This window comes from Meleagris gallopavo, chromosome 10 (genome assembly GCF_000146605.3).
Source record: "Meleagris gallopavo isolate NT-WF06-2002-E0010 breed Aviagen turkey brand Nicholas breeding stock chromosome 10, Turkey_5.1, whole genome shotgun sequence".
NCBI classification, from domain to species: Eukaryota; Metazoa; Chordata; class Aves; order Galliformes; family Phasianidae; genus Meleagris; species Meleagris gallopavo.
Genome location: NC_015020.2, coordinates 7,567,487 through 7,575,253, shown reverse-complemented (window position 1 = coordinate 7,575,253; position 7,767 = coordinate 7,567,487).

Genomic DNA, 7,767 nt, shown 5'->3' with positions numbered 1-7,767 from the left:
ACACGTCGCGTGCTCGCAGGCGGCTGCGCTGTGCCTGACGAGGATGGGGGCGGCGGGGCGAGGCGTGCAGCGAGCGTGCGTCGAGCTGCTGGGAGCCGCGGCTGGACGTCGGGGTGCACCGCAGCCTTGGTGCCGCCTTCCTCCTGCGGTTCGTCGGGGGTTGCGGTTCCCGTCGGCTGCTGAGGCCCGGCTTTGCGCGGCGATAACGGGCCTCCCGGGACGGTCTGTGCCTTCCGTGTAAATGCCGGTTTCGTTAGAGCTGGAAGCACAACCCGTGTCATCTTTGCGACGTGGTCCTTACCGAGTCTTTGCATACGCGTTTAGAAGCGCTCTGTCGGCTCGTGGCAGCGTTCTGCTGCGCTGCTTCCATCCGTGGTTACGTAGGGCACGGCAGTTCCACGGCCTTCTGGAGGAATGAACTTTGTTCAGTTCTTCAGTTCAGCCTTCAGTTACTGCTGAGCTTACACAAAACCTGCCCGAAACTTGAGCCGGCTTCATTGGGCCAGAGCACACCGCTGTGGGGCTCGTTGCAATGCTCTTGTTTGGGAGCTGCTTGCAATTGTATATTCCCGTTGCTCTTGCTGGAGAAATACAACAGAACTCGATGCTTGGAAGGCTGAAATATTTTTTAAAGATATTAATGGATATCTCGACATTTTCTTCACGTGCTGTCCCTGTCACTTGGCTCAAATTGCTGTCTCTCTCCTCTCTTCCTTTTGTTCTTTTCGCTGTCTGAATTATTTAAAGACTGGCACATCTGAGCGTGCCAAATAGCAGCACTGCACAAACACAGGGGATGTGTTTCTTCTGGCATATTGAAAAAGAGATCAATGCAGTTTTGGAAATGAATTCTATCTCTTTGTCAGGGAGAAATCTCTTCCTAATTTGCTAGGACTATTGTTGTTGTCTATTCTTGTGTTTTTTTTGCCAGCACATGACAGCAGACTGATTTTTCTAAGGCCTCTGAGGTCCCCATGTGCGTTATGGAGAGCAGCTTCATTCCCTACAAGTTAAAATTGTGTTAATAAATGTGTTTTTTTTTTCTAAAACTTAATGAGATCTGTCAGTATTTTCAACTGTATCTGTGCTTAATTTATTAAATTTAATAACAAAGTTATTTGTACTTTCCACTTGCTGTCATTTATGTTTTTGGTAGCAGCTGCACAGTCACTTTGGCTCTGCAAGACTTTGTCATTCGTACCCAAATCTGTTTTTTAGTAGTCCTTATCAGTAATGTATTAATGAAATAATTTGCTTCACAAGTACTGATCTTAGGGCCTGGTGAGAGATGAAGATGTTATGGCTGTTACCATTCCCTTGAAGGAGAGAACAGAAAGATATCAGATAAAGGAAGAAACTCTTTGCTTTCGTTCAGGCACTCAGTCAGAAGTTAGCTATGTGAATGAGTGCATCTAAAATGGAATACTGTGTTGTTAAAGATCACAGCGTCAGGAGTGTAAAATACCAGAAGAACAGAATAAGGAAACCTTGTGAGAGGTGGTCTGAGATGTGTGTGACATTGAGCAGATGGTCAATGGCAAGTTGCCTCTTGCCCATGCTTCACATGGGTTCTTGTTCAGATAATAGAACTTCTGCTATAAACCATTATTAATACGAAGGGGAAGCTTTTGTGCCGCTGAGTTATGGGGGAAAAACATTGTGATCTACCATAAGGCCTCTCCAAATCTTTTAATTTCTTCACTCTTTTTTCTGCCGCTGTCCTGCTGTTGTGCTGCTCAGAATTTGGTTCTGCATGCAGTGCCTCGTGGGCTGTGTTACCCAGCAGCCCCTGGTTGTGGCTGGGCAGCGTGCGGGATTTGTGTGGTGATGTGTTATTGAGTTTGGGTACAGCGGTGGGCAATAGAGGCAAAACATAGCTGAGCGAAGTGGAGCACGCTGTTGGAGAGATTCGTGATAAACACTCTTCATCAGTTTAAGTACAACATTTTATGTGGAGTGTTTCCCATCTGGTGCTCCTTTGCAGCCTGTAACATTTAGTGGTATTTGAGTGACTGCCTGGTGGGCTGGAAGAGGCCTGATGTCCAGCATTGGCACGGTGAGGTTGTCCTGGCAAGCAAGAGTGAGATTCAGATGTAAAGTCAGGTCTTGGTAACTCAGAGGTAGGGTGCCCAGCAACTCAGTTTTTGCTGTTCTTCAAGGCGCAGAGAAGATATTACTCCAGCATTTCACATTGAATATCTCATTGCACGTAGAATTAGTTCCTTGTTTCCTGACTAGTTTTATTATAAGGATATTAGTGATGTTATGCTACAGGCACTTTGTCTTCTCTTCCTTTTGTATATTGCCATGGTGGGGGCTTGCCTTACAGCAGAGTTTAGATGGCTGCCTTACATGACCGACTTGCAGAACTATCCTTAGAGTTATAATGCTCACTTGTGCACATTTGTGTTAGCTCCTTGCACTCTGGGTGGCAGGTATTTAGCTGTTTACAGATAAATATTAATTATTTCATAAAGGGAAATTCTGTTCTGGGAGAGAGGCGCTGAGAGCTCCACCTCTGCATTGCTGAGCATTGCTGTTTCTTCCACTCAGGTGTCAGTGCAGTATGTGCAGTACATGTGTGTTGGCTGCTGCTCTGTGTTCCTTTGCCTGCTGTAAGTATATGTACTGGTGGTTCTATTTGTTTTTGTCAGCACCGTATTCTCGGCCTGTAAGTTACTGTATAGTCTGCATCATTGCAAGATGCCTTAAGTATTTCTCTTCACAAACCTGTATTACTGATGAATGCCTAATGGGGCACTTCCTCACTTACTGCAGTTAATAGTTGGCTTGGAACCACGACAGTACTCTGATGAACACACCAGCAATGAGGAGATGTTGGTTTTTCTCACTCATGTATTGCGTTGTTGTCCTAAGTGCCTGGCGTTTCTTTCTGCTGTTAATGAGTGATCCTGTTAAAAGGAATGCATTTGTATTTCAGTCTGATTGTTGAGTGAAAATAAGACATTTGATGCAAGTAGAGATAATACATTCTCTCCAGAAATGTGAACATTCCTTAATTACAAGGGGTTTTTTTTTTCCTTTAGCTTTTGGTATGATGTGGATTTCTCTCACTGCAAAGTGTCTATGCGGTTTTTATCCATGGCTTGGGTGCTTCACAGGGAAGGAAAATAAAATAACACTTAAGAATGTGGATGGGCTTCCTTCTGACTCAGACTAGGAAAGTGCTTCTGGATTCAGTTATTGGTGTTCTTGTTTTTTATGACCTGGAAGAAATAACTTGGGTCATTAAGATTCTTCTTGTTGTTTTTTGTTTGTTTGTTTTCTTTGTTTTTTAGGACTGATCATTGTGAGCAATATTGAAAATAATGCTAGGCAGTGCTTACTTGTTAAAGAGATGTTTGCACATGCCTTTAATGATAAAGAGCAAAAATGAACCAAAAGAATACATGGGGTTGAAAAGGCTTGCCATATTGCAGATCTTAAGCATTAAAGCTGCAAACTCAATTATGTAAACTAGGTGCAGCACAAATATGAAGGGAAATGTAACTGCTTCTAATCCAAGAAATAGATAGAAAGTATATAGAGATAATGCTAGAGCGCATGTGGAAGTGCTCCTAAGGTTTGCTTAGCCTTTAACATAAAGTTGCATGAACCCGGGTGTCTGTCATCCCCAAAAAGGGCTGTACGTGGAGGAAAAGTGAAGAGGGTTTGTTGCCCATGAGAGGGCCTGGAAGAACCAAGCTTCCTCTGCCTTTGATTGGAATGCACCGCGCAGCACGGTCAGTTGTGTTTAGGTAACCAAAGAATGTAAAAATTGGGTCAAGCTTGTTTAGAAATAGGGCAGCAAATTAAGCGTCTCCACTGTTAGCGTGTTCGTCATAATGCAGCACTGTGTTAGCAGTTACATAATCGATGCTGGACTCTGCTCTGGAGCTGTGTCCATGCTTTCATTTTCAGCTGCGGGTGCAGTGTGATCCTCATTTCGTTGTGAGCAAGCTTCGTCTCAGACATGCCTGCTACCTGTTGTTTTTTGTTTGGTTGGTTTGTAGTGTCTTGAGAGTTAGAAGGATCTTCTCACTTGGATCTTTTTTAAGCTTATTAAAAAATAAAATTGTGCACTAATATAATTAATTATTATTTAGTCTTGTAAAGTAGTTGTAGATTTTTATGGAATATTTGTTATTTATTTTTCCTATCCATACTTAATGTTTTCAGTAAAGCTGTTTTCCAGTCCTACTTTGGGCTGTCCTAGGCATCCTGGCTCTTGGTTGTCACTGGAGCTTTTTCTCCCTGCAGACATGCTGAGTTAAGTACGTGGACAAAAATTATCCTTTTTATCCTTTATAGTAATGCAGCACTAGGAACAGGCTGGGGGCAGAAGATGAAATCATTTCATAGCTCAAAGTTCCAAGCCTCCCTATTGTATTTTGTATTGTATTGTATTTTGATTCATACGAGGTAGTTGACCATGGGTCAGTCAGTTCTAGCGAAGAAATACCTCTTAGCATTCTTTTGGTTCTCCTTCCGACGAAGAGCGGATGATTTCCTATGCAAAAATAGCTTTGGAACAGGGGAGGAAGCTTTATGTGCTGCCTTCTGTTAACATGCTGTAAGTGAAATCTTAGGTTTGTGCCGAGTGGGTTGGTAGGGTTCCTCTTTTGTTGAATGGGTGTCACATGTGGCCCAAAGCTGATGCAGTACCCTTTTTCCACCCACTTTGTGACTTCCTGCAATATTTGGTGATGTGATTTAGTTTCATGTGGTCTGATGTTTGTCAGTCAGCAGATAGATCTGGGGTGGAAGAGGAAGCATCTGGATCAAGCACATTAGATGCTAGTATTAATGTATTTACTTACAGCTTGTCTGGTGAGTATGATAGCATAAGCTGGGTCTTCCCCATGCACTTGGTAAAGATAAACTGTACAGAATCTGCTCTATCAGGCACGCTCGTAGGCAGAGTCCCACATAGTTACAGAGACCCACTGTCCTGCTCTGCCCTCTGGGTGCAGTCTGGCAAGGGCTGCACTTGGTTTTAAGTTGGAACGTTGCTTGTGTTGGATGCTTCTAAGCCAGTCCTTCATCTGGAGCCTTGCGGTTGATTCTGAGGGTATTTGCACCGTGTGTAAAGCCATCTGGAGGAAAGGAGATGTTCCAGAGCTGGAATTGCTCTGCATCCATTGTTGGCCATGAATAAAACCTCAAAGTTGCTTTGTCAGTAAGGGAGGTTTCTATGGGGCACCAGCTAATCAGCTGTTGAACTTCTGTCAGGCGCAGTGCAGAGCGGAGCACGTCAGTAAGGTTCCAAGAGTCACCTCGCTGCTTGTCCTCGTGTGGGGTTTGTTCACCTGCACATCCCCCTCGTGGCTCAGCACTTATGTTGTGTCGTGCCAAAGTCTGGAGAAAACAGCTGCTTCCCAACATGTCACACTGCTATGTTAAGGATTATTCAGAGGGGAATGGTTATTACTGCAAAAATGCTATTGGCTGTCTGTTTTCTATGCGAATGCAAGGTTAAATTTGAAGTAGATTTAATTAAATTTGAGGGGGGCTTATCTCAGGCTTCTGTGTTAATTTAGGTGAATTTTAAAAATATTCCTGGACATCATTAAAGACTAAAATTGTGGTTTGTGTGGTTCCAGTTGTGGTTCAGTACCTCTAGACTCACTGTTGATGTTTATATGTGGATTCTCATTTTCAAGGTCTGGAGTCAAACTAACCTCTGTATTTCAGTAACAGAACTATTGGTGTATTTTTTTGTTGCTTGGTCTGTCTTTTTCTTCACATTGTACACAAAGCTCTGCTTTGTTTTCAGGTAGTCCATTGTAAGATTCTTTTCCTGTTTTTTTCACTTGTGCTGTAGCCACTCCCTGAAAGAAAATTCAGACTTAGTTCAACACTGGAAAAATTGCTGTAATCTTGAAGCAACCACTCTCTCTCTTTGTAAGGAGATAGTATGTGTGTGGTTGGTCTGTCTCAATTTATACTTCCAGCACGTCAATTCTGAATCTCTCAGCTTTTGATGATGTCATTTGGCAGATGCTTCTGTAGCTCTGCAAAAAATAGCAGATGGGCAGAGCAGGCCTTGGTTTGTTGCCTCCTATAGGTAAGGCAGGAGAAGCTGGGTTGGGTGTGTTCTGGTATCCAGCCCCCAATGACTGGTCAGGCAGTGGCTGCGAGGCGGCCTGTAGCTGCTGATGAGCACAGAAATGATTTTTGATCATCAATCATCTGACAATCTCCAAAACGGAAATATGGTCAAGGGAGATGGTGAGATGAGGTAAGGAGCCAAGGATGCTGCTGGAATCTTCTGATTTAAGGAGGTAGTGTCTGCAAGAGTCTTCATGGATTATCTACCACCTTAATTTTTAATTAATTGCTCTGATTAATGTGCCTTTAGTTGGACATGGGCCAGCTCGGTCTGCCCGCATCAGCCACCTAAAGCCAGCCATATGCCAGGCAGTCAGCAGGAGGGGGCAGCAGGGCTTCCAGCAGCAGGGAGGTGGCATCCACTGGAGATGGCATACGAGATGGACATGGAGCCCAGTTAAATCAAGTTGTTGACGTGTGATGTGAAGCATATTAGTAACTTTTGGTCCCTTTGTAGTGCCGAGCACAAGGACTGCTCTGGGGCGATGAGTGCAGGCAGGGCCACTTACAGCTGGCTGCTTGCGTTGCCTGACTTGAGCTTTGTGCAAACCTGTGCAGAGCAAATACTTGTCATGTGGTCTTCCCAGTGCGTGGGTTGCAATGGTATTTAAAAATGTATGTATCACGCTTTGTAATTGCTAAAGTATACCCACACCCACTTGTTGATGCCAAATAACTCTGGTGCTGAGTGTGGGTGGGCAAAGTAGTTGTTTGACTGGAAGAACACTGTGAACAGTCTCTTTGAAAGATGCTGTCAGAGAGAAGGGTGGTGAGAAGCATGAATATTCGTACCTGGTAATTGATGAAACTAATGAGAAGGCATTGCCTTCCTTGACAATTAAGAATATAGAGATGGGTGAGTTCTGTTGACAACTTTAAGTCTGAGTTCTATTCTTGTTTTGTAACATTTCTGCAAGCTCTTGATGAAATATGCATTTGTGAATTACACAACTGTATGTTTACTTGCAAAGGAAGGTAGTATTAGTGCTAAGCAATAAATATGTCAACTCTTCTACTAAAAATATACTTAAAAGTGGGTAAACTTCTGAATAGCTTCTTTTTGGTAAATTGTTTTCCCTGCCAGCCTAAACAGGTCGAACTTCTGAGCACTGGCTGCTGCAGTCCCTTTGAAGCAGAGTTTGGAGCTCATACAGCAACTGCGGCACTTCAGAATATGTAACCATAAAAAATAAGAAGGCAAAACAAAAATATCCTTTTCCTTTTGAGAGAGGAAGGGAAAGGGAGTAGAGCTTAAACATCTCCTGGCTTCTGTGCTCCTGATATTCAGAGGGGTGGTTTCCAGAATGGGCCTCTCCAGGTGGGATTGTGTCAGCCAGTTCTGGCAGCTGTTCACACGTAAAGCAGTTTGGAATTGGTTTTGTGTTACACCTTTTATTCTATAGCTTTCATCCTTTATTCTTTTTGCATGGAACTCCATGAGGCCAAAAAAAAAAAAAACCAACAAAAAACTAACAAGGATAAATTACTTGAACTTTCCAACAGAGAAGAGCGTTGTTTTTTTGTAAAACCTTCTTGCTTTCTTGCTTGCCTATGGGAATCGCTGTGTATATATGAATGTTTTGGCTCTGGCTTTGCATTCTTGATTGACATTTCCTGCTTGGTCGGAGTAGTGTTATGCTCTTACATCAGCTACAA